General features: G+C 39.7%; 1 protein-coding gene across 2 annotated transcripts in view; it reads left to right on the top strand.

Moving 5' to 3' along the window:
• The first annotated feature begins 1,450 nt into the window (after positions 1 to 1,450).
• il11ra (interleukin 11 receptor subunit alpha) overlaps positions 1,451 to 27,469 on the top strand; it is a 56,877-nt gene continuing 30,858 nt past the window's right edge. For both annotated transcript variants that reach the window (XM_080046974.1, XM_080046973.1), the window contains exon 1: positions 1,451 to 1,550. The gene's annotated coding sequence lies outside the window, so the exon portion shown is untranslated. The remainder of the gene's footprint in view (positions 1,551 to 27,469) is intronic.

The raw sequence follows: 27,469 nt of genomic DNA, 5'->3' as shown, positions 1-27,469 counted from the left end.
TGTCCACCTCCATTCACATTCATGAGGAAGGATAAAGGTCACCGCTTTGGATAATGAGATGTACCGTCATCCCATTTATTGGCTGCCAAAGCATAAACACTGGGACTATAAAAGGATGTTAATGTGTTTATTTGCCCATCATATAGCAGGTAAGCTCCATGATTATTCAATAAATCAATAAAACTAGGGCCCCTTCTCACAAAGCAGTATTCACAAGATAACTGAGTAAAAACACGAGGGGAAGACAACTGTTTTACTTCACAACATCAATGTCCGCAAGTGATCGTGAAATGGTTCAGGGTTTTATGAATAAAATATATATTGTGCAATGTGTTTTTTATTATTGGCTGCATGTCCTGTGTGATGCTTGTTGTTGTCATGGAAATGGTTGACTATTTGACATCAAATCAAGATCTGTCTCGTTGTTCTGAGCAAGTGGGGGGAAACCAGTATTTGTGGACTAGTTGTTCTATTCAGTGCCTTCGCCCGCATACGTAAACACTTAGTAGAAGATAACACAGTTTACACTAAATGTCCCATCGTGTCCCATTCATGTTTACCACTAATAGGCTGAAATTAATGTTTTTCCTCAGTCAGTGGTAGGCCTACATATTAATTCTGAATGAGAATTATCATGTTATCTCAATGTTTATTTTTTTTGCATGGGCAGTTTTTGCTTGTCTACTTCTCTCCTTAAATGTGCTACTAGGAACTTTTAAATATTTCTGAAAAAATCTAATTTCTCCACTGATGATCATAAATTACATGTAACAGCAAACGAGACCATCAGTGCAAAGAATGCTATTTTTACATAGTTTTTCTTAATGACTTTGTCATGGGTAAGCACGCTCACCATGAACAACATTGGCATAGTAAAAACATTAACGCTTTCGTCCAAAGGGGGTGCAAGAATGAAAAAAAAATAATTAAAGTTCCTCGTAGGACCTTTAAAATGAGGACACATCATGAGAAGAAAAGTTGCAGATTATTCGACAATGAGCTTGAACCAAAATATATATAGGCCTACATTGGGCCTACAAATAGCTTAAAAAAATACAAATAAAAAAAATAAAATATAACTAAAAAATTGTGTATTCAGTTACGTTTGGCCTATATGTAACCGAAGAACTACCATCTCATGATGCCCATGTAGGCTACTCAAACATTTCACAGCCATGTGGAGTGACACAAATATCACAAACCACCATAATCTTTCAAGTTTCTGTTTTTTCATTGGCACATTCCTAGACCTCTCAGACCTTGTGGATCACTGCTGGATAGTTCAGCCTCCATAATCCCTTTACAGTTAGGACCCGCCCACTCCGCCGGGGTGACTGACAGCCAGCTCCTCCAACGAGACATCGGCCTGACTGGTCTGGCCCGCCCCCTTCCTCCTCTCCCCGTTCCCCTCCCTCCTCCTTGTCCGACTTTTGTTGCTCTCGTGCCCCGCTAGCCCCGTCTACAGTCTCTCCCTACAGCCCGACAAACTCCCAGCCATGGAAGGCGACAACATAATAATGCCTGTCTGACTCGGCGACATTTTTTCCAAGGTAAGTTTGATGCTTTTTTAAAGTGTTCGAAACGGGGAGGAGGGACAATAGCGGCTTGGGAAAAGAGTGTGTGTGTGTAGGGGGGGCCGAAAAGTTTATCCGCCTCACTACACGGGACAGGAGGGAGCAGAGGGGAAATTTACTCCAATGTTATTCACAGTGGGGATGTGTCATATGCTAACTAGCTTGCATTTGTGTCCCTTGTGTTGAACCCTGGACACTTGGTACATAAACTGTGTTTTAATATTCCCTATGGTAATGCCTCGAACAAAGTCACATCTTTGAATGGCATTGTGTAGTGAAATGATTATAGGCTAGCCTATATGAATAAGTAAAAAACTGCTCACTTTCACTTTATTGCTACAAGGACATTTTGTCGGTGGATGTTGTAGGCTATAGAAAAGAGTAGCATACCAGACAATTATCATATATCATTGAGGAGGTTTGGCCTAATTTCTAAATTCAATTGTTAGAATGAATGAAACAGTTCAGTTTTAAAAGGTAGACTATAGACTGAAAGCCTGTGTGTTATGTTTTTTTTGTGCATGTGAGTTGTGAGCAGTTTATTTTATGTGGCAGAAACACTGTCATATTTGAATATATTGTCTGATTGAATTGCATTTGTTCATTATGCTTCTCAAACACGTAAGCACCGAAATCCACATGACTGTGTGTAGGCTATAGTACGTCCTGAGTCATCCAAAAACACTTGTTGATGTGATAAACAACATTAGTTCTCAACCTGATCTCCTTTTTTTTTCTCTTTGTATATTTATATGCACAATTATAGTTCCGAGGCAGCAGCAGCTCAAGGTTAATGCACCGAGTCCACTATTTGGTTATGCGGTGTACACACACATGGAGAGAGAGAGAGAGAGAGAGAGAGAGAGAGAGAGAGAGAGAGAGAGAGAGAGAGAGAGAGAGAGAGAGAGAGAGAGAGAGAGAGAGAGAGAGAGGGGAAAAAGACAGAAACAGGGGTCCCCACTACAGATGTGCATTCCACTAACCAGTGCAGTGATCAAGCCTTTAAATAGAGCTCAACAGGAATGCAAACAGACCGAGTGGAAAGAGGAGGCCTGGGGGCGTCTCAGGAGTAGAAGAGAGGGAAGGTAGGTGGTGGTAGGAGTAGGGCAGAGAGAGACACACAGGGCTGAGAGCTGTTTTGATCAAAATGAGCTCAATTTGTGGATTTTCTTTTGGATGTGTAGTACCACTACTCTGCTACTTAAAAGCCAGTAAGAAAGTCAAAGTTGAGTAGTGTAGGAGGAATATTGACATAAGGGATCTGTGTCTTCATTATCTTGCATCATTATCATTGCACATTGCGCATCACTGGCAGAAGTTGAACTTTGTATATCAACCAGGCCGGTATGGACTGCTCCAAAGTGATGACAAACAGACAGTGGAAATATGCAATGTTGTAGAGAGGGCACTGCACTGTCTTGAATTCATGCGTTGAAACTTAAATGTCAGGCTTTTTAAAATTTCGATAATGTCTTAATGGTTTGAAGAGAGTAATGAACAGTTGTTGGGGTCTGTTGTTGGGGTCAGAGTTTGGGTATGTGTTTTGTTGTGCCCCCATCGTATTCGGCTTATTGATTAGGATTGCCCCAAACACAAACAGCTGTATTGAGCCATTCCTGACTTTCCCCACGTGTGTTGACAAGTAGTTTGTCACTGTTGGTTGCTTTAGAGATTGAAGCGGAAGAGTTCCCACTTTTGCACTGTAGTTCTGTTGGCTGTCTGTTGACCAATCATAGAGCCATCTCTTCCCTCTTGCACTCCCACGATGCAGAACAATCAGTAGACAAAATTGCTTCAACAATTTTTGCATTGATAATATGTCCCAGGTTTTTGGAAGTTAAGTTGCCTATTGAATCATTGTTCATTTTGTTGTTGCTTTGAGAACCATTGGGCTGATGCACAGAGATGAGCTATGTTGTTGTGTTGCTTTTAATCCTAGTTATCATGGGCTATGTGTGGAGAGAAGAGCCAAACACCTGGCCCTTCCCTGCAGTACTATTATCTATGTCTGTCAGTTTACAGCAGGGTAACCGTTGATGGATTCCCCTTCCAAGACTGACTGACTGACTGACTGACTGACTGACTGACTGGGTGGGTGGCCTGATCAGGAAGAAGAAGTTCCTTTATAGTTTTGATCTCTTCCTTTTTTTTCAAAATTGCATTTACTTTTAAAGTGTGCTGGCTTTGAAACGCTTCCCTGGACCACTTTACCGCTGTGAAACTAGAGTGTACACAGAGAGGAGAAAAAGCCAGAGAGACACCAGGCACCTTGCTGTTTACCTCTGGGAATTTAGTCTACCAGTGGATTCCCAAGGCTGCCTGCTGCTGCTGCCTCTATAAAAGGGAAACGGGGAATGTGTTTTTAGCTTCACAAACACTCTGACCGAGAAGCGTGTAAAAAGATTATTCAGGGATACATTCAGTGAACCGAGGTGCTCTTTGGACCGCACGGCTACAGCACCGACATCCAAAAAAGTAAGGGAAATCCAAGGTGAGATTTTTTTTGCGAATTGTGAAATGGTGGACATTAGGGCTGCAACTAACGATTATTTTGATAATCGATTAATCTGTCGATTATTTTCTCGATTAATCGATTATTAATCGATTAGTGTTTTGGTCCGTAAAATGTCAGAAAATGGTGAAAAATGTTGATCAATTTTCCAAAGCCCATGTTGACATCCTCAAATGTATTATGTCCAAAACACACAGATATTTCAGTTTACTGTCATAATAGGATTAAAGAAACCAGAAAATATTCACATTTGAGAAGCTGGAATCAGAGAATTTGGAATTTTTTTAATAAAAAATTACTCGAAACAATTAATCGATTATCAAAATAGTTGTCGATTATTTTAATAATCGATTAATAATCGATTCGTCGATTAATCGTTGCAGCTCTAGTGGACATCTACATATTGAAGCCAGTTTAGGGTATCAAAACAAACTGGAACAACATTGCTGTTGTTGTAGGCACGTTAGCTGTATTGTAGTACAGCTGGAGGAATTCTAATTTTTTAAAGTTCTGAGAATAACCCTTAAGGTTTTGTATTAGTAAGTAGTTATTTCCAGGAACACTATCTATCCAAATAATGACTTTGCGTTTCTGTTAAGAGTACCTTTTAAGAGTAGCAGTCTCAACTTATCTCATTTTTCTAATCACCACAATGTAAAATAGTGAGAGGAGGAATAATAACCAAACCAATCACTCCGTTAAAACAGTGCACGGGCAGTGATGTTTGTGTAGGTCTGGTTTACCTTTAACCCGTTCTGAATGCTCATTCATTTGAATTGATTGAACAGCAGCTTCCTCTGCCATTTCTCAGCAGTGTAAAATTGAATCACCATTTCTGAATCCTCACTGTTTGGTTTGCCTCTGCCTGGTGCTGCAACCCTCTTCTTCAGGTGCGCATTCTTATAATGAGGGATGCTTTTCACTGTTTAAAGGTGCACCATGTAACTCTGGGTTTGTCAGAGAAGTGAACATCTTCTAAGATATATTCTCATCACTGAATAAACAAACTTTTCTCACCAGGAAAATGTGATCCCTGGAACACTGTTTGAAGTTAGAAAGCTTCCTGAAAAGTTACTGTTTCACTGTTGTTGGTTCCTCAAAATAATTTAGTTTTGATTCAATATGTTATAATTATTCGATACTAAGTATAACAAATCCCCCTCCTTTAAAAATGCATAGTGCACCTTTTAATATAAATGGTAAATGGTAAATGGACTTGACTTATATAGCGCTTTCTAGCCGATTTTCTCAGCCCCAAAGCGCTTTTACATATCTTACCACATTCACCCATTCAGACACACACTCATACACCGATGGTAGAAGCTGCCATGCAAGGCGCTCTCTGAACCATCGGGAGCAATTTGGGATTCAGTGTCTTGCTCAGGGACACTTCGACATGTGGCGGGGAGACGGGGGATCGAACCTCCGACCCTGCACTCCAGAGGCGATCTCCCTACCCACTTCGCCACTGCCGCCCCAATATAGCACAACACCGGCCATGCACCTGATGATGTGTTTATTTTAGAAATGTTTGAAAGATAATCAATCATTCTCTCTATCGTGGAAAGTGTGCCTACAGTGTGGTCTCACCTGCTGCTCGTGCATATTGCACATGTGCCAATTAAGCGTGTCATGTCTGTCTATGAGTGTGTACATAAACTTCTGGCTATACGCTGACAAAATAATCATTGTTAATTGATCATTTTAATAGTGGCCAATTTACAAAAACACAGTAAGTTTTTAGTTTTACATTAGACCTGATACATTTCAAGGTGCACTTGTGCAACCGATGCAAACATTTAGTCGCACTCAACAGATCTTTAGGCTCATGTGCGACCAAAATAGTCGCACTCTGGAGCACTGCCATTGTAAGAAAATAATTACATTTAAGAAGTCAGAAGTCTCATATTTCCAGACCTACAATGATTTAGTCCATGTAAGTCTACTCAAGTTAATTTTTTTTAGAACAGCTTAGTTGAAGGAAAACTCCAAACCCAGCATTCTAGTTTGAGAATAGGGTACAGTATACAGCTTGCCTTGCGCTTCGCATGATTCCCTGCAGACAGCAGCCACTGGCAGTCCAATCTCTTCACTGGCTCTGGCCAAAAACCACATATAGCTATGCACACGCACGCACACACACACACACACACACACACACACACACAGGCACCACTTAGACCTCCACAGAGACTCCTGCACACACATATCCATGCATAGGCACAAACCTGAGACGATCCAATTCTTTTGTGCACACACACACGCGTAATCACAAGCACACAGAGCTAAACTTGGTCCAAGCCTCCATACTCCATGCTCTCCCCACACTCATATTTCAACAGTCACACAGAACGGGCCCCGCGGCAATCAACTTTAAATTAGAGAGAAAGCTGCTCCAAGAACTTGAGTGCTGCTTGCCAGGTCTGAGGCCATACTGTTCTCGGTGTGTGTGTGTGTGTGTGTACGTGTGTGTCTCTGTGTGTGTGTGAGGGGGACAGAAAGAGCCAGCACTTGATATTAAACCAACTTTGAGGGGCCTAGATCAGGGCATTTTTCTTCTCCTCTGTGCTGCTGTTCCTACATGTTATCCCCACATTCATACTTACCAGGAGTTCTGCTCGATTGTTCAGTGCATTCGAGTAGTAGTAGTTTTCTGTGGTAACAAGTTTTTTATGTTTTTTAATCCCAACCAACCTGGCTTGTTTATTGTCTTGTTCTAACTAAGATTGTCTGCATTTGCTACAGTTCAGATCCAAGCACCAAGGTCAATGCACTCGAGTGGGACTTGCCTATTTGGCTTGGGTCCATAGTGTAAGTGAGTGTTTCTATCATAGACAAAGTGAGATACAAAGTATTGTAGGATGACTGAATGATGGTTGAATAGATAATGGCAGCTCTGTGAAAGAAACCCTATACTGGACTCTTTGATACATGGGATCTGATGCCAAACAATCTGAAGAGTTCTGCCATCTGTTTTCTATAATACAAGGGCTCATTTTTGCCAGCAGACTCCCAATTTTGACTCTGGAAAATATCTTAAAAATAATGTCGCATCATCATCATTTCAGCTGTTGTAGTGTTAAATATAAGATTATGATAGATAACTGCTGAATGTGTGTACGCCTATTTAAGAACAGTGTATGTACAAGAAATTCAAGATAGGTTCTACAAAAGAATGCTTGTGTGTGTGTGAATATTTATTTTTAGATTACACAGTGACCATAAAAAAAAGAAGCTATAGTCACATTACTATTGGAAACAAAATAGAGCACAATAGAGCTTCATGGCAAGTGTGTAACAGAACAGATAACAGCAAAATCTGGATGTATTTTTAGGATTTCTGTAAAGTCACCAACTTCTTTCTAATTTTTTACCACTTTTCTTACGGCACTTTTCTTACCTGTTGGCTTTCGCGCTACAGTTTGAGGCCAGATTAAGGCATCACATTGTTACTAGGAACTAGTACTGTTATTGGAACTAGGGACCGTTGGAGGAACTCTGTGTGTTTGTTCTGAGTAACAACATGCTCTGAAAATACTAAATGATGACATTTTACCTAATTTAATTAGAGGAGGTCGTGTGAGGTGTATGTTTGACTGCCACTTACCTAATATCTGAAAAAAGTAACAACCACATGTGTGTTGAAATTTGCTGCAATCTTGCCAGTGAAAGCAACATCTGTTCGGTTAGAGCTAGCCATGTATTCTGTAACTACTCTGTTCAGTGGCTGTGTTGACTGTGAAAATACAGCGAACTGGGGGAGATTATTAGAGTTTGGCAGAATATTAGTCTGGGCTGGAAAATCACTTGATTTCTTTGGTATAAAATTCTACCTCCAAAATACGAGTGGACCCTTGCCAAACCAACACCATTCCAGCACTAAGAATGGTGTGGATTGATTTACAAGCTGCTGTGGCAAAAAATTTACCAGCACCTTGGCTGATGGGTGTTGCCTCCCACCCTGGCACTGCCATCCTGAAAGTGGTCCGTGTGTGAGCCTGATGTCTGACATGAGACTAAAGTTGTCCCTCAGCTGCGCACATAGATCCACCATCTTGTTATTTGAAGAGGTGAGTGAATGTAAACTCACATTGCCCTCTCAGTGGACTTTCATTTTCAGAAGCAATGAAGAGATCTGAGAGGCACAGGGAAAGGCGACCTCTTGCCGCAATATCTCATGAACGCTTTGGGGGATTTTCTGTCAAACTTTGCACATATTGCCACTCTAATTCAAGGATGATCCGATTAGATTTTGGAGGTAATAGGTCAACGTGACCTCACCATGCCTTGTGAACGCAGTATCTGAAGAACGCTTTGAGGGAATCTCATCAAATATGGCACAAACTCACACTTCAGTCAAGGTTGAACTGACTACATTTTGGAGGTCAAAGGTCAAAGACACTGACCTGGAGTATTGTGAACACAATATCTCAAGAACACTTTTAGGGATTTTCCTTGAAAGTTTGCACAAATGTCGATTCTGACTCAAAGATGAACTGAATAGATTTTGGATGTAAAAGGTTACTGCAAACGTACACATTGTGTAGTAGCAGTGACCAGACTGTAGCTTTTAGGAGCTTTACCTTATTTAAAGCGTTGCCTACCACCAGTGTCGTCACCGTTCGGCAATTGTATGCCTCGCTTAGACAGTAGTTATAGTTTTAACTTTTGTTCAGTGTAAATAGTGGCGTCATGCCGTGGTTTCATGATTGTCTCAATTACAAACGAGTTACCCGGATATGACTTTGTGACCTGAAAAGGAAGTGCTCTTTGTTTCCAGTGTCCACATTCACTAGTCAAACACAGAGCCCACACTTTGGAGTTTCATTGTTAAATTTTCCCCGGATGCATTGCTTTTCTGAAGTGCATATCAGTGCTACCTAGTACCAAAACAAGTACTTCCATAACACTAAAGGCACATTGTTTGGGAAACAACAATTGGTAATCCCTAAAGTGTGGCCTGTAAGCAGCTTTTCCCAGGTTTGGACAGACTGAATAACGTCTGCTCTCAAGACATTGATGGCTCTGAGCCAGACAGGTTTCAGCATGGTTAAACCTTGCTTGAGGATAATTCTGTCACTGAGGCTTTAGGAGATCATGTTTAGGATGGGACTGGGAGCTATTGGCTTTAAGGTTGCAGGTTCTGATTCCCCAAATAACAGAGAAACTATGCGACATCAACTGCTACTAATACTCCAACGGTGGCTCAAGTAGTTGAAAAGGAAATTTCCTGGGAAGAATACGATACAATACGATAAGATAAGATATACTTTATTGTCCCCTTAGGAAAATGTGTCTTGGACTCGAAAGATGCATACGATTAACTGCCCTGACAGTTAACAAAACAAAACTTATCAAACAATACAGCACCAACTTTACCTATCACAAGAATGAGGATTGAATAGATAATTTGCATCTGATGGAAATTGTAGTGTTGCTTGTATTCTTTATGTCTCTAGAATAGAAAACAATTAATTGATTAGTTGAACTATTTTGATCAGGTACAGTGTGTACAAATGTCACTGATACGACTTCCTTAAATTTGAGCATTTGATGCTTTTGTTTGTGACCTATGATAATAAACTAACAATTTTAGGGGTTTTGGACTGTTTTAAAAATACCTTTTGAATGTGTAACCTTAGTTATGTGTCAATGTAATGGGCATTATTGTCTTTTTTATAGACAAAATTATTAATTGACAATATCAAAAAACGATTATTGGCTGATATAATTATTAGCTGCAGTCTTACTCATTATTACGTTATTTTAAAATATGTTTTTTGTTAAGGGCCCTCTCTGAGAGTAAGTAGTTTCAAACACATTTTGCACTATATGTCAAATTTAAAGTCAACCTTCACTCAAAAATGTGTTTTGCTTGTTGTTACTACACGTGCAGAATGATTGATGTGTTTTTACACCGGTCTGCTGAAATGGGAAAGTGTTTTTGTGCTCAACTTTGACATAAGCTGAACACCTGGACGTACCAGCAAGACTTTGTGACATCACAGGACTAGTCTGGGGGTCAAACATGGTCCACAGTGAGTACCATACATGTGTAAACTTGAAATCCTTCAGTGAACATAACATGTATGTAGAAGAGAAACATTTGAAATTTTGGTCAAAATATTGTTGGTCAAAGTATTTTTCACGTTATGTTTTTTACACTGTAAAGGTTAGTGTTTAAACACAGTTTAGCATGGACTGTCATCACACATACGGTAAACAGATACGATGAATGACAAAGTTTGTACATTTGCAATTGTGTCTGGATCCAAAATCACCATATTTTTTTCCTGCTTACATTGTTTACTAGCTTGGGAAATGTGTTTTAAGTCTATTGAGCTTGATTTGTATTCTGTACAAGGCTTCACTGAGAAGATGAAAACAAACCTTGAGTGTCTGCACTCTTCTTAGTCACCAAATTAGATGTATTTTGGTGACTGAGAGTGCAGACACTGAGCAGAAGAATCAAAAGGTGAGGAGAGAGACGTTTAGATGGTTGGCACAAAGTAAAAAACACTTCTATTACCACCTGTATGTTGCTCTTGACTCTTCAGTTTCTGCTAAAATGATCCAAATGGAACGGTGGGTGGGTGGTCTGGGTTTTAGAGGCCAACCTTTGTTTGAAAACGCCACCACTCATCACTTTGGTTTATTTCACCATCTGAATACCTGAAAGTGCGAGATGTAGACAGAGAAGTATGTGATGCATTGGAGTCGATGGAGTGTTACAGTGGACCACCATAGTCTTCATGTGCTTTCTGCTGCTGCTGCCGCTGCTGCTGCAACTATTTTTACTGGACCGGTTTATTCATAATTGATAAACCTGTCTGTTTGAATTATGCGGCCGTTCGTTAGGTTAATTATGTAGCAACATGTGTCCTTTGGCGCAAATGTGTACGTGTATGTCGATGATGACATAATATTCTGTTGGAACGTCTATGAAAGATAAGTGTGAATGTGCTTCAATCTTTATATCGCACATCTTCTCTGGGCTTTACCTTGTCACTTTACAACATCAAACATCTATCTAAAAAATGTCTGTTTTTTGTTTATGCTGCACATATTTATAATCTTACCCAATCATAACTCATAATGTACATATTTATATCGAGTGTACACATTTATTTTCATGTTATTCTATTCCATGTACAGCTACTATTTCATTACAGTTCTTATTATTTCCGTGTACAGTATTCTATCTCGTTTTCATTTTATTTTTATTTCGCATTCTACATATATTTATATGATAAACTTATGTCTACATTGACATTTTTATCTGCACTCTTTGCTCTACGTTTGTGTTTATTTAGGTCTCAGGTGTCTCTCTTCACTTGTGTGTTTCTCTTACACATTTCCTTCTTTTTATATTGCATTGTTGAAAGGGAGCCTAAGATTCCATTGCCAACAACTGCTGCTGTAATTGTTGTGTATATGACAAATAAACCATCTTGAATCTTTAATTTAAGTTTAATTTCATCCTTGCTTGCTCTTAACCTTAACCTGTTCCTTCTTGTTTTTACCTGTACCTTTTTATTGCTTTATTAGCTTCCTGTCTCCCTCTCTCCGTCTGCCACCCTCTCTCTTTCTCTCTCCCTCTCTCTCTCCCTCCCTCCCTGCTCCTTCTGTGTTTGTTGTCTTCATGGAGTGTTAGCTTAAAGGATGGCAAATGGGTGTTATCGAGCATGGTAATCATATCTGATTTGGCAGGCAGGTGACAGTAACAAATGTGAACCAAGCCAAGACTTCACAAGCAAGGTTCCTTAGATGAGTGCACGTTCACAATGCAGCTTGAGTGTCTGCATTCTTATTTTATGCAAGGTGGGTTATTAGGGGAATAATCCTAATGAAAACTCAAGTCAAGTATTTATTAGTTGGAAAATCATATGTCATATCGATATGCTTTTATGTATTGTAATTGTGGCAGGGATTGTTGCATCCTGGTGACACAGTCTGGATTACCGGATGTAGATGGTGGAGATAAGCCTTCCGAAGGTCTTTGCCCTCCCCTCCCTCTTCCATGCTGTATCGTTTTATGCTCCCTCTCAAAACAGGAAACAGAAAGTGTGTGTGTATGTGTGTGTGCATCCTCTGCGCCAATAGGATAGGATGTAAAAGAGATTTAGCTGTTCACACACGAACACAAGCGTGAACACATACACGGGGTGTCAGTAACGGTGAGGGTCTGCATTTGCGGTCCACATCCACATTTATTCTAAACCCGTTAAATGTGATGATTTTGATTGGTTTAGATAAATGTAAAGATAGACCATTTCCCCCCCCCTCCCTATCTCAGAAATGATAGACTGTGCTGCCAGACCATAGTACTAGCTGAATTTTAGACAGGCTGTGCGAGACTACTAAGTGCCATATGATGACTTTTCAGATTGTGCTTGGGTGAGAGTGGTAACACCTTGCCATCCGTCAGTGGTAATACATTGTGTCTCCTTTCATAACACACACACGGGAACTATGTCAGCAGTATGTCTGATGCATAGGAAAGAAGCAGGAGGAAGCTTTGAAAGTTAATCAAGTGTGAGGAGCAGACCTATACGGAGATCACTAGCTTGGTGAGAGAATGACAAATCACCATCATTTTATTAACACATATGGCTAAATGTGGATGCACAATGTGAGTACAAACTAGATGTCAATACCAGATGTAAACAGGGCCTATCTTTTCCAATGTGGTCACCCAGTCCATTTACTCTAGTTGCATAGGCTCATTGATCAACTATAAGTTAGTGATAAGTGTATTAGTTAAAGGAAGAGTTCAACAAAAAATGTTTTAGCTTAATGCCTTTGATCATTTTAGATCCTTAATAGATCCTTTTTTTTTATATAATTATTTTTATTTGGAAATGTTTATGAACACATTCATATTCTGAGCATACATTTTAGCAGACATATCCATAGTTTTTTGTTATTTTTTGTTTACATACACATACGAACAACAGTATCCCACCCACCCCACCCCCTTGAACATGTAGTACACACACTTAGACTAACAAGAAGAAAATAGAAAAATAAATACAGTAAAAATAAATAAATAAAATAGTAAGCAAGGTCATCATACTTAGTCGTGCCAAATGTCACCATGTACTTGTTCACATGCATATTCACAAACACTCTACATTATAGGCTGACATGCCAGCATCAATCCACATCGTAATTACACAGACAATGCATCATGCATACATACGGTACTCTATCCGAAAAACTGTTTTATAATTGGATTGGCCCAGAAGTGACCACATCGGTAATTAAACCAAAAGAAAAGAAAAGGGAAAAAAAAAAAAAAAAAAAAAAAAAAAAAAAAAACTACTGTACGCTACATGATATAGGGCCCTGATGCAAGAAATATTGCTATGGGGTATCAGGTATAGTTTTGAGTTTCCCTATGTATTTCAAAACCGGATCCCAGGTGGAGTAGAATTTGTCCCTTGACCCCCTAAGCGAGTATTTAATTTTCTCTAATTGTATAAAGTGCATCAGGTCACACATCCACAAATACGCTTTGGGAGGGTTTTTTGATTTCCAATGTAATAATATTCTTCTGCGTGCAAGCAGAGTCACAAAGGCCAATATGTTTTTATAACTTTTTCTTACTATAGAATGTCTACGATCTGTGATACCAAATATAGCTGTTGCTGCATTTGGTTGGAAATCAGTATTGAGCGCCTCAGATAATGTTTTAAAAATCATAGACCAGTAAGTGACCAGAGCAGGGCATGACCAGAACATATGGGTTAAATTGGCAGGGGTGTGATGACATCTGTTACAACTAGCATCAGAATCAGGATATATTTTAGCTAATCTTGCTTTGGAAAAGTGAGTCCGGTGTAAAACTTTAAATTGTATTATACTTAATTTTGCACAAGAAGTGCTGTCATTCACTCTTAGTAAAGCACAGTTCCACATGTCATCTTCCATGTCTTCCCCCAATTCATCCGCCCAGTCCGCCCTTATCTTCGCGATGGTTATGGTTTTAAGAGAAGCTATACAATCATGTATTCTAGAAATTAGCCTTTTCGAATTGAATGGGGATTCTAGCAGATCATCTAAGCCTGACACTGAAGATACATTTGGAAAGTTGGGGTCATGGCTCATAAGGAAGTGGCGTACTTGAAAATATCGAAACAGGCTAGATCGAGGAAGGCCAAATTTTTGTGATAAGTCATTAAAGCTGGCAAATACACAATTTATGTACATATCTTTAAATTTAGAAATGCCTTGTCTCCGCCAAAAAGAGAATGTAGCATCTAATTTAGCTGGGGGGAAAAGATGGTTGTTGCATATAGGGCTTAAGCTAAGAGTGTGTTTGAAACCAAAGAACCGTCTCATTTGAAACCAGATCTTCAAAGTATTGATGACAATTGGGTTGTTTGTGAACTGGGTAGTAGAAACGGGAAGACTGGAAGTGACCAGAGCCGTGAGAGACGTTGAGATGCATGATGTAGCTTCATACTGGCACCAGTCTGTATCCGGAGTATGAAGCCAAAACATTATTTTTTGAACATTTGCAGCCCAGTAGTAGTAGAAAAGATTAGGAAGAGCTAGGCCTCCCTGTAATTTAGGCCTCTGTAGAAGCTCTAAACGTACCCTAGGGTTCTTGCCATTCCAAATAAAAGAAATAAAAGCGCTATCAATACATTTAAAGAAAGACCTAGGAAGGTAAAGTGGGATACATTGAAACAGGTAGAGGAATTTTGGGAGCACACTCATCTTGATGCAATTCACTTTACCTGCTAAGGACAAGTGGAGTGTTCTCCATTTCTTTAGATCTAGTTTGACTTTATCAAGTAGAGGAGCAAAATTTTCCTGGTAGAGGTTTTTCATATCTCTTGTGATGTTAATGCCCAAATATTTAAAACCGTTTCTAGACATTTTAAACGGTAAAACATTATCCTGGATTTGAAGAGCCAAGTTGTTAACAGGGTAGCATTCACTTTTACTAAAGTTCAGTTTATACCCGGAAAATTTACCAAATCTTAACAGAGCATGGATGATATGAGGTACACTAAGAATAGGGTCCGAAACAAATAATAATAAATCATCGGCATATAAACTTAGTCTATGCTCATCTCCTCCTCTGAAAATTCCACTTATAGATGGCAATGATTTGAGTGCGATGGATAAGGGCTCTATGGCCAAGGCAAATAACAGTGGACTAATTGGACATCCCTGACGGGTCGCTCTCGACAGAGTGAAGTACTGTGATTGCCTGCCGTTTGTAACCACCGAAGCCTTGGGTGAGCTGTAAAGAAGTTTAATCCATGAAATAAAATTTGGACCATACCCAAATTTCTTTAAACACGTGAATAAATATTCCCACTCAACCCTGTCAAAAGCTTTCTCTGCGTCCAGTGAGATGACCACCTCAGGTACCTCACTGGACACAGGGGAGTGAATAATATTCAAAAGCCGTCGGATATTTGTAAATGAGTGTCGACCCAGAATGAAACCGGTTTGGTCAGCAGAGATCACATCAGTCATTGTGGTTTCTAGGCGTAGGGCAAGCGCTTTAGCTAGGATCTTCACATCACTGTTTAGGAGGGAAATGGGTCGATATGAGCCACATTCTGTATTCTCTTTACCTGGCTTAAGCAGGAGAATAATCGATGCCTCAGTGAGAGTTTGTGGTAATGACCCACGGGACATAGACTCTATAAACATTTCAAGTAGAATTGGGGATAGTTTCTTAGAAAAAGTTTTAAAAAATTCTATTGGGTAGCCGTCGGGGCCAGGTGTCTTACCACTTTGCATTGCCATTATTGCGTTAATAATTTCAGACAGTTGTAATGGGAGTTCGGTCTTTGTCTTATCCGTTACCTTTATGGAAGGAGCTTCAAGATTGCAAAAGAAATGTTCCATATCAGTTCTATCATTGGTCGCCTCTGATGTATACAGGTTAGAATAAAATGAGGTAAATGTTTCATTAATTTCTCCCGGGTCAGTAGTTAAATCCCCATTTGGTTTCCTTATTTGTGAGATTTGTTGAGAAACAGATAGGGCCTTAAGTTGGTGTGCTAGAAGGCGGCCAGCTTTTTCTCCATGCTCATAAGCATATCCACGTGATTTTAACAACATTTTTTCTGTTTTACCGGTTGACAACAGGTTGTATTGAGTTTGAAGGTCAAGCTTTTTTTTATAGAGTTCAGGGGATGGAGACGAAGAGTACTGAGAGTCTACTGTGCTAATTGATTTAATAAGCTGGTCTTGTTCAAGTCTACGCATTTTATTGATTCTTGCTGAATATGATATAATCTCACCTCTGATCACAACCTTCAGTGTCTCCCAAAGCAATGAGGAGGAGATGTCATCTTTTTTGTTGGAAACTATAAAGTTGTCAATTTCTTTGTTTATCAAATCACAGAATGAACTATCAGCCAGTAAGGTTTTGTCTAATTTCCAAGGAGGACGTTCCGAATTGTTAGGAGGAAACACAAGATCTAATAAAACAGGGGCGTGATCAGATTCAACTATGGTTGAATAATCAGCTTTTGTGACAAAGGGAAGAAGGTTTCTATCAATAAAAAAGTAGTCTATTCTGCTGTATGAGTGGTGAACCGGGGAAAAGAAGGAGTAGGATTGACCAAGTGGAGAAAGAGAGCGCCAGGGGTCAACACCTCCTATTTGATCCATAAGAAAAGATAAAGATTTGGCCATTTTTGAAGGATCTGTAGATTTAGGATTAGAGCGGTCCAATATTGGGTTAATTGTGCAATTCAGATCACCCCCTAAAATTAATTGTTGTGAGTTTATGTCTGGTATTAATGAGAAAACTTTACCCATGAATTTATCATCATCCCAGTTTGGGGCATTAACCAAAACGACAGGCTTGTGGAAAAGTAGCCCAGAGACCATGACAAAGCGCCCCTGTGGGTCAGAAATAACAGTGGTAGCACTGAACTGGATTTTTTTATGTATCAATATAGCGGTCCCACGTGTTTTGGAATCGAAACTTGAGTGGAACACATGTCCCACCCAAGCTTTCCTGAGTCTAATTTGATCTTTCAACAACAAATGAGTTTCTTGAAGAAATGCAATTTCACATTTTAAATATTTAAGGTGATTGAATATTCTAGCTCTTTTTACAGGCCCATTTAAGCCTTTTACGTTCCAGCTAATACATCTTACATCAGCCTTTCTTACATTAGTTATTTGTTCCATGTTTAAATCAGAAAAAGGATAAAATTGTTATAATAACTGTAAAGCAAATACATGGTCACAACAAAAATGTGTACAGCTCCATGGATAACCTCATTAAGAAAGAGTGAGATAAAGAAATAAAAAAATATAAAAAATAAATTGTAGTGGTGTACCATCCCATAACCCTGTAATAGATCCTTTTTTATCATTCTTGTTGTACAAAAACTATTTGGTTGCATTCCCCAGGTAATTTCGACGTAGAGCCACTGTTGTACACAACCGGTTAATTGTTAGCTGCTACATGCTCTTGGCAATGTTTAAAAATTGCAATCAGTGAGTAGGCCTACAGGCTAAATAAAGTAACACTTGTCTTTTCTAATAAATTAATCAATAAAACAGACTTTGGTTTCACAATGAATCACCTAATCAAGAGCAGATGTATTTTGCCTGAAAGCTTTAGCTGATTACCATTGGTCTTAATCATCCGAGGTTCTGAGCTCACACATTATCAGATTTCTCATGATGAATACACAGGAGGTCAAAGTTGGCTAAATATGGCGTAGCCTGCTGACTTCAGCTGGTTGGAATTCTTTCTGCTAAAACTGAATGCTCTTTTGATGACGGATGTATTGCTGGTGTTAAAGTTTAATGCAATGAGTCAAGTAGCCAGAAATGAAAATGTAAAAGGACCTGCAAACTAAACAAAGGTACCTGTTCTACCATGAAAACTATACATTTGACAGAATAAATCATTAAAAAAACGATTTTTTTTCTTGTTAAATACCATCAAATGCCACAATAACAAAGAATGGTGAGGAGGAGAAACATGGCCCCTGAGTCATTTATTGGATAAGCATGTTTGATGACCATATGGACCATGTTTAGCTGAATGATTTTTAAATAAATGGTTTACCCTAACATTAGTCTAATAACACTTGAGAGTGAGACAGCAACAGCATGGTCGCAGGCACAACTCACGTTGAATATGCGTGAATACATTTCCATCCACCTGTTTTTTTTACACGTGTCAGGCCTACTGAGCAGATAACCCAGAGATTCCAAAAAATAAATATGGCACAAACATTGCAAAACAGTTTCTACACTTGGCTGAGCTGAAATAGTTGCTGTATAAGAACATGCGACAAAGTACAATGGAAACAACCCCAGCTAATAAAGTAAAGCATCCATCATCTTAACCGAAGAGACAACATCAAAATAACGCTCTTTTAATAATTATTCCTCATAAATTAGCATTTTCTTTTGAGTTCTCTGGAAAATTAGCATCAGATTTGGATATCTAAATTGGCTGATGCCACACCTTCATCTTTGGTTCACTTTGACATGAAGTCATTTCCCAAGTGAATCCCTTTTAATGTGTTTACATGTGTAGTTTTGTATTACTGTGATGTGACCATTGTTTCTATTACAACCTAATATTTGGCAGAACACATGAGTGAAACTAATGCCTAAGCTAGTGCAGTCTTGTAGAGCTTTTTCTGTTTTGACCGATTTCGACTCCGAAAACACCCCTCCCGCTGATACTGCCTTTGTTCTTTAAATGGGTTTTTAAATCAGTCTCCTGGATCACTCAAGACACACACACACACACACACACACACACACACACACACACACACACGCGACACAACACAACACGACACGTACACACAAATACAGAGTGTCTCAAAATCAACAAACTTTGAAAGCCTATCATGGCGGTGCACTGTAAATCAGGCTCCTATCTGACATGCTATCTGAAGCAAACTGGTGGGCCAGTGGGCTGTTTGTGAGCCAGGTCTGTGCAGCAGAGCCAAACTGTCTGATGAGGGCTCTCTCTCTCTCTCTCTCTCTCTCTCTCTCTCTCTCTCTCTCTCTATTTGTTACTCATTTATTCTGAAAGAAAACCACGTTATAGTTTATGTTGCATCCTGCTTCCAGACAATAATTCAGTCAGTAATGAGGCTGCTGAGGATTTTTCATTGCCGTGCATTAGATTGAAATCTAACGTCATCAAATATGTTTACTCTGATGTCTGGTTATGTCTGAACAGTTCCTCTGTATAATAGATTGTAACAGTGAAAAGTGCAGATGAGCTTTTTGAGTGTTATTCACTTCAGCCTGACATACTGTATATAGGGTCTGTGTTTGCCCCACTGTCTGCCCTCACTGAATAGTCCCACTGTAGATCCCACAGTGTACACTCCAGTGTGTGTGTGTGTGTGTGTGTGTGTGTGTGTGTGTGTGTGTGTGTGTGTGTGTGTGTGTGTGTGTGTGTGTGTGTGTGTGTGTGTGTGTGTGTGTGTGTGTGTGTGTGTGTGTGTGTGTGTGTGTGTGTGTGTGTGTGTGTGTGTGTGTGTGTGTGTGTGTGTTTTGTGCCTGGGTCTGGCGTACTGACTGTGTGTGTATGGGGGCTGTTTGCTCTTTGCTTCGTGATCTTTCTGCCTGATCCAGCCATAGAGAGTTGAATTCAGCTTGGCTTAAACAACCAAGCCACTAGAAGTGTTTTTGCTTTTTTTTTTTAATCTCTTCTGTTTTTAATGGTGGTTTACAGTTGATGCACGGAATGATATGCGGTAGTCAGCCCACCAATGCTATGGCTTGGATAACACTCTTGTTTTTCAAGTGCACAGTTACATTGAGATTTTTTGTGCCACAAAACTCTAAAGAGCAGTCAAAATAGGGTGTGAATTTTACACATGTTTAAGAATAAGAGTAATCCAGATGTAAATGAAGTAAATCCAGGTTTTAACAGTATTCATGCCGAGTTGAGGGAATTTATCCAAATAATTGTGACATCTGTCCAAAAGTTTCCTTCATTTTTCTTCTCTTGTTACTCAGCTTTTACAGGTGTGTGTGTCCATATCACTTACCTGATTGGTTTTAAAATATTTTTTAATAGAAATGTGTACCCCTGTTTGCTTTAACAACGATACTAACGTTTGTACTATATCATTCATATGTAGTTATTCTGTGTGTTTCTCTTTTCTACTTCTCTTTCTCTTAACATACCACGTTCCCTCTTTTTTCCTCCCCATTCTTTCTCTCTCTCTCATTATCTCTCACTTACGACTCCATTGCTCAATCTGTAATGAATTAAATACTGTTCTGAAATGCTAAATGATGAGAGTAGAATTTAGAGAGTGAAAGAGCAAATCACATGGAGGAAATTACTCCCTGTGGTCAACCGCTGCAAGTTCATCATGCTTTGATTTGCATTCACACAGCGAGCTGAAAAGCCAAAACATGTGACATACCCTAATTATAAACACAACACCACAAGATGAACCAAACGGGGTAATCCAAAGGAATTTCTTGCTTTTTATTTGATTTTTTTGTTTTAATTTTTTTCCATATGGTTTCGATTAGCTTCTCTTGCTCGTTAGTTTGATTTTACTTTGTGTCCGTTATTGGTATGAAAACTCATTATTTGTGCGTTCAGTTAACATAGTTGCCAGTAAGTGAAGGCAGTGTTATTCTTGGGAATATATGGCAGTATTTTAGTACTGTGTGTAGTTTGATTACAACGATATGTCAAAAACAGGTCAAAATCATACTATTTTTCACTCATTCTGTCAAAATGTTGCCATTTAAAAAAAAAAGTTATATTTATTTTAGGCACTTTTTTATGGACTTTTGTAGAAGAAGCTATATCTTAGGTTTTAATAATGCTGCAGATGCTATGTATGAATTGTGCTAAGTATGATGAACATTGGATCACTTTCTGTTTGACATTAGAGTGTATCCATGAGAGGCTCCACTAAGTGTTTAAACTATACTAATATAAACAATTTTATAATCCGTTTATACCAAACAATGTTGTGTTTATGTAAGTTTGTGTCTGTAAGCGGGACAGGCATTTACTTATATGAAGTGTGCTTAACATTAAGACTAATTCTTCTGTGTCTCTTTGTCTTTCTCTCATCTCCAGCAGCATTTTTGAGCAGACAGTCAGACAGTAGTAATCACGAAAGCATGGCCTTCTCACTTTTATGCTCTCATGGGATTGTTTTTTCCCCACTGGTTTGGAGTGTGCTGTGACTGGATGTTTAAAGTGTAGTGTTTCACCCGTGCCCTTGTGTATAGTAAAACAACCACTGAGGTACAAACACACAACTGATTTCACACTGTTTGGTCTTTCTCTGTATCTTTTATCTTTCACACACACTTTTCCTCTTTCTCTTTCTCTTACCATCCTTGTCTTTCTCTTATCTCTCCATTCTGTTACCTACTAGACTTCTTCACCTCTCTTTCTCACAGTGTGTAAGGGCATACAGTCAGCCAGCCGCTAGTAATGGGGAAAGCATGGAGTTCCCAGCAGAGTGACTCATCCCCCGAGCAAAAACGGGGTCGTGTGTGTGTGTGTGTGTGTGTGTGTGTGTGTGTGTGTGTGTGTGTGTGTGTGTGTGTGTGTGTGTGTGTGTGTGTGTGTGTGTGTGTGTGTGTGTGTGTGTGTGTGTGTGTGTGTGTGTGTGAGTGTGTGTGCATGCCCTAACGTGTTTGTGTCAATTGGATGTATATGTTTCCTATGTTTTTCCTTCCTGCTGAATACATGGTGAAAGCTCTTTTCCAGCTGTGCGAAAGGTCATCTGTCTGTGAAAGCAAAACACACACACACACGCACACACGCACACACACACACACACACACACACCACACACACACATACAATATAGTGCCACCAAGGTCTTGAACTTTGCTGTTTCGCTGAATTTTTCCTTCTTTAATCTTATGTAACATATTTAAATCCTTTTCATTGTATGGCATATAGTCACTGCATGTCTCAGCTGAGCGTGCCACATAATTTTGTTTTACATAACTCATCGTTGCTTAGGATTCCTGTCTGTTTCCACAATTATATTAACAGAAAGTCCAGAATGTCAGTATTCTACTGGTGTAACAATACAGTTGCGATGGCTATGGCTATTCCATGCATCAATGTCTAGTCATATATCGTCAGTAAAAACTGCTTTTGGAACAATGGAATTCTGGGATGAAATTTATGATACCAGATTTTGCCAGTACGATTCGGGCAATGTAAACAGGAAGTATGAGTGTGATACTGAAGACACAGTCCAAACATGAGGATTAGGAGGCTTATTGTGTCTGACACTAAGACAGAGGGAGCTTTTTGGCATAGAAATTCAATTAAGTTTCGCTGGGGAAAATCTCATGTTTTTAATAATTTCTGCTCTGTTTTTTTACTGCAGATGGTAGTTTGTTGGACCCTTGAGAGCGCTATCTGAGCCCCCATGATGCTTTGCGTTTGAATTATGTTGTCATGAATTGACATATGGTGTCAATGGGGACAAATGACAGTATGAATGAACGACTTGTACTTGTCATATTTATTTGTGTCTCTATACTCATGCACATTCTCAGCGTTGCATAAAACAGCAATCTACGACTATCTGCTTCATGTCTATATAATTGTTCCCAGCAGTAGCATGGCGCCAGTCAAATGCGCTCACACACACACACACACACACACACACACACACACACACACACACACACACACACACACACACACACAACTCACACAGCAGATCATCAGAGGAGTGATGCAAAGCAGAACTGGGCAAAACATCTTCTGGATTATTGACTTGGATCGAGTTTGGTGCAGCTATCATCAGCAGCATATGTGTGCGGTTGTTTGTGTGTGTGTGTGTGTGTGTGCACGTGATTGCGTGTTCATACATTTTCATATAATTTCTTCATAAGCCATCGACTGACACGTGGCTGATCTATGGCAGTTAGAATTGAGACATTTGATGGTTAGTACGAAAAAGAAAAAAGCATATGCAGCTGGTTTAGTAATGACAGAGTTCCCAATGCTAACCAGAATATCAAGAATTACTGTATATTCAAGTGTCAGTAAAACCTCTCTTTTTTCCTCCATCTTCTTCTGGTCCCTGCCTGGCTGGCTGGCTGTGGCCATGTTGGATTTGTTCCCTCTCTTTCTTTCTTTCTTTCTTTCTTTCTCTCTCTTTCTGTTTCTCATGACGGGTTGGCTGCTGTGTGCTACAGTAATTGATCACCAAGCAAAGATTTGTGTATAGTGTGTGTCTGACTGTGTGTATGTGCGCCCGTGGCAGACTCTTGTCTATGTTGCGAGCCCAGGCCTTGTTGGATAACGGAGAGCAGATGTAGGTAGGTGGGTGGGTTAGGTGGGTGTATGTTTAAAGAGCCTGTCATTGGTTCATACAGAGCAGATGTGTTTTGTTGCCAGGGCCTATCATCTTTTCTCTGGCTCCTAGCAGCAGCACTGGACCAAACAACATAAATAATACTCACAACTACAGTATATAACTATACACAAATGCAATATTACACACACACTCTCTCTTTCTTAGGCTGTGTGTGATTCACCAGAGCACAGTTGGAGATGATGCATTGACAGATGTCTTCACTACAACACTATCGCGATGGAATTTTCCAAACCGCAGTTATAAAAGTGTAACTGCGGTTTGACGGTAATATTCTGGTGCTGCCATCACCAACGCCAGCTGAATTCCAGTTGAACTGGGTCCAAACAGTCAAGCGTAGTTAAACACAACCAAACACGTTGAGAGTGAGGTGAGATCACGGCAGTCCACACACAGTTGATTTTTTGTTTTGTGGAAGAATAGTTTCCATTGTTGTCACCATTTGTTTTTGTACTTGGTTCATTTAGGTTTTACTTTTCATACGTTTACAAGGAAACCCCAGAGCTTGTAAACAAATGTCACCGGAATAATTTATTGCTCTGCTACAGCTGGCTCCGTTAACAATCTCATTCCCAATTAACCGCACCCCGGGGAAGAAGGAATATCTGAAGCTATTAAACCATGCAACAATACAGTATGAGTATATGAAAGCAAAGTTAAGTTATCATTAAGCCTTTCCAAAAATCTTTTTTTAAACTAATTTAAAAAAAAACACACAGCTTAGGCCGTTTGGTAGGACTGTTTGGACGTGGGCGCATCAAACGGTCTCCAATGACAACAGTCGTTGTTTTAATAGAATGTTGCTGTGATTGGTTCAAATTACTTATTGTGTCATTAGAACCAGCGTATGGCCCGCCTCACCTAGACCGTATTTCTGTAAAGTTTATCAATCCTTTTTAATTTATTTTTTAATTTATTTTTTAACCTTTATTTATACAGGTATATCCCATTGAGACCGAAGACTCTTTTGCAAGGGAGACCTGTTTCCCTTTCCCACGTTACCATTCACACACACACATTCATACACCGATAGCAGGCTAACTATCAACATTCACACGAGGCAAGGTGGGTGAAGTGTCTTGCCCAAGGACACAACAACTATGACACAGGTGGCAGGGCGGGGATCGAACCTCCAACCCTTTGATCATCGGCCGACCTGCTCTACCAACTGAGCCACAGTCGCCCCTAATCCTAAATGACAATGCAGTATCTTTATTTTGGATTGATAAATATGCCTAACTCTTTTCAGATGCTTAATATCATGTGACACTAACTCCACAAATTACATTGTTAGAAGGATTTTGTGGATGTGGGTTTACAGGGGCTTTAATCACTGCACATACACTATTGACATCATCACCTACTGTAAAGCTGAGGTTCTCCTGAAACAGATGGCTCTAAAACCTAACACTCAAGCATTGCATAGTTTGCCTGAAATGGGGCGTAGGATGAAGGCTAATTGCTCTTAACCAAACCCTAAACAGTCCCAAAGTAACGATTTTCTGACCTGTTGCTATAAGTTTCCATAACTCCCAGGAATTCAGAAACCACCAAACACACTCCTCTCCCCATTTAGAAAACAATAGTCCCGGGCTCTGCACAATGTCGCATTGTGAGAAAGATTTATGTGCAAAGGCGTTCATTTCGGGAGTATTCAAGCTGCAAGCGTGACCCTAAAACTGTGATACTTACCCAACCATGAATTTCAGCTCACTGTATAGCGCAATGACATGGAAGGTTTGCCATTGCTCCTTTCTGCCTGCCAAGTGGTTGTCCAGGACTTACATCTGTTTGGCGATTCCCTGTTTGTGAGTTGCGCTGGCTGGCTTCTCTCGCAGGAGAGTGCAACAGAGCCGTTAAGCTGGAACAAAATGTCTTGGCTCAAATGAAGTGATTTTTAAAATGGACAATGTATGAAGCTGTTTAGCTAAAGCAAAAATAATTGTTGGATACATCGGCTGGGGAAAAATAAAAATCTATTTAGGTCAGAGAAATAACAGTTCTGTGATCAGTGAAAAAAACAAACAAAAAACCCATCTCCACTCATTACTTTGTATGAGGAAAAAGGTGATTCATGCCTGTGTGCATATGCCTTCAATTTGACTTTTCCTCCCAGACGTAGCTAATTTGCAAAGTGTTATCGTTAATGGTTGGTTAGGCACAAGGACACGCAGCTACCGATGCTTTCAGATGTCAGTTGAAGGTTAACAGTTCAATGACACATCTGAAAGGGAGTTTTTAATTGGTCAGATGTGATCAAAGTAGTTCTAAATAAGTCGCTTTGCATATATAAACGTCCCTTGGAACTTAATATCAATCAAGCACTTCTTTCCTCCTTTCTCCTGCCAGCAAACCGTTTACTATTTTGTCCTGGGGAGATTTGGTTACCCATCCTTTTTGCGGTTAGCAGTGGGACTTTGGCCAGACTTTAACTGTCTTTGAGCGGCCACAACCTTTTTCCTCGATCCCCCGTCCATCAGTTCCACTGTCGCTCTGATAACAGGAGACATACAATTGTAATCTTGGCCGTGATTTCTGCGTTAGCACATGGTGGTGTTTACTATGGCACTGTCTGGCAGAAGACTGGGTGTTGTTTTTTTCTTCAGAGATCCCTCCTAAGCGGTTGTAACATAAACAACACCCGACACCTGGCTGCATGCAGGCATTTGAAAGGTTGTCTGTCTGACAGTCTGTCTGTCTGTGGTTGGGGTTAGGGCCGATGTCATCCGGTACCACTCACACTTTGTTGTCAACTCTTGCCTTTAACACCTTTCAGTAAGGGATAACTGGAACCCAGCATAATGTAATTAAGTCACCAAATGCCCACTCATTTCCTACACAGGAAGGAGGAACTACCAAGGAAATTGTGGGCTGGTGCCTGATTAACAGGCTTGGATGACAACATCTAGCATAAGCCTAACTTTAATTGTTCAATTTATCAGTGGCCAATTTGATTTCCATACTTCCTTGTTTCCTTGCCAAAATCATGGAGATTGCCAGATGGATTTTAATACAAGTTGATGGTGGAATAAAATGTACATCATGCATAAAAGTAACATTCAGACAATAAACCCAAACAACAAACAATAACATTTTATTGCCCCCTTAAAACAATTTGGTAGTTTTTAGTACTAAACTTTACTAGTTCCTATTGTAAACATTGTGTGTGAGTCTTTGTGCATTGTGTGTGTGTGTGTGTGTGAGAGAGTGAGTGCATGTGTTTTTCTTTCAGTTCAGCCTTTACCCCATTATGCATTTCAGCGTTTGTTTGTTTGTACGTCGTGAGGTTGGCTTCAGTATGACAAACTTGTATGCTAGCTGGACTGTGGTCTTCATTCAACTGTGTTTGCCTCTATGTGAATAGCTGGCATATGGGAGCCATCTTGCACTGGCGGCAGAGCTGGAGGAAATTCCAACGTTGTAAGGCTAAGGCCAAGATACTGCCGCCGCACCGCACCGCACCGCACGACACACACACACACACACACACACACACACACACACACACACACACACACACACACACACACACAGTGAGTCCTTTCAAAAAGTAAAACTATTAGTAACAAGTTAATGGAAAATTCAGCTTTCACTATTGAGTCAAAAGCTCAAAGTTTTGCATTTTCTCATTGCTTTACATATAATGACTAGGGATGCACCGAAATGAAAATTCTTGGCCGAAACCGAAACCGAATAAAATGAAACAGTTGGCCGAATGGCCGAAACCGAATACCGAAAGAGGCTTTTGCAGTTTTGTTTATCTATTTTGCCACTTCTTTCAACATTGCATACATGAGCTCCCAAATGTTCTCTTCAAACATAGCCTACAACTAAAAATCAACCCTAAATAAATAAAGAAACAGTAAAACCTTCAAATCTAAGAGTAAAATTAACATTTTACTAGGAATGTGATTGTTTATTTATTTATTTATTTATTATTCTTTTGGACAATTCCACACAATACACAATTTTCTCTTTCATATATTCATACATTTAACTGTGTTGTCCGAAGGGTGACGGAAGAA

Source organism: Ammodytes marinus, assembly GCF_949987685.1.
Source record: "Ammodytes marinus genome assembly, chromosome: 18".
In the NCBI taxonomy this organism is placed as follows: Eukaryota; Metazoa; Chordata; class Actinopteri; order Uranoscopiformes; family Ammodytidae; genus Ammodytes; species Ammodytes marinus.
This window is presented reverse-complemented; position numbering and strand designations above follow the sequence as displayed.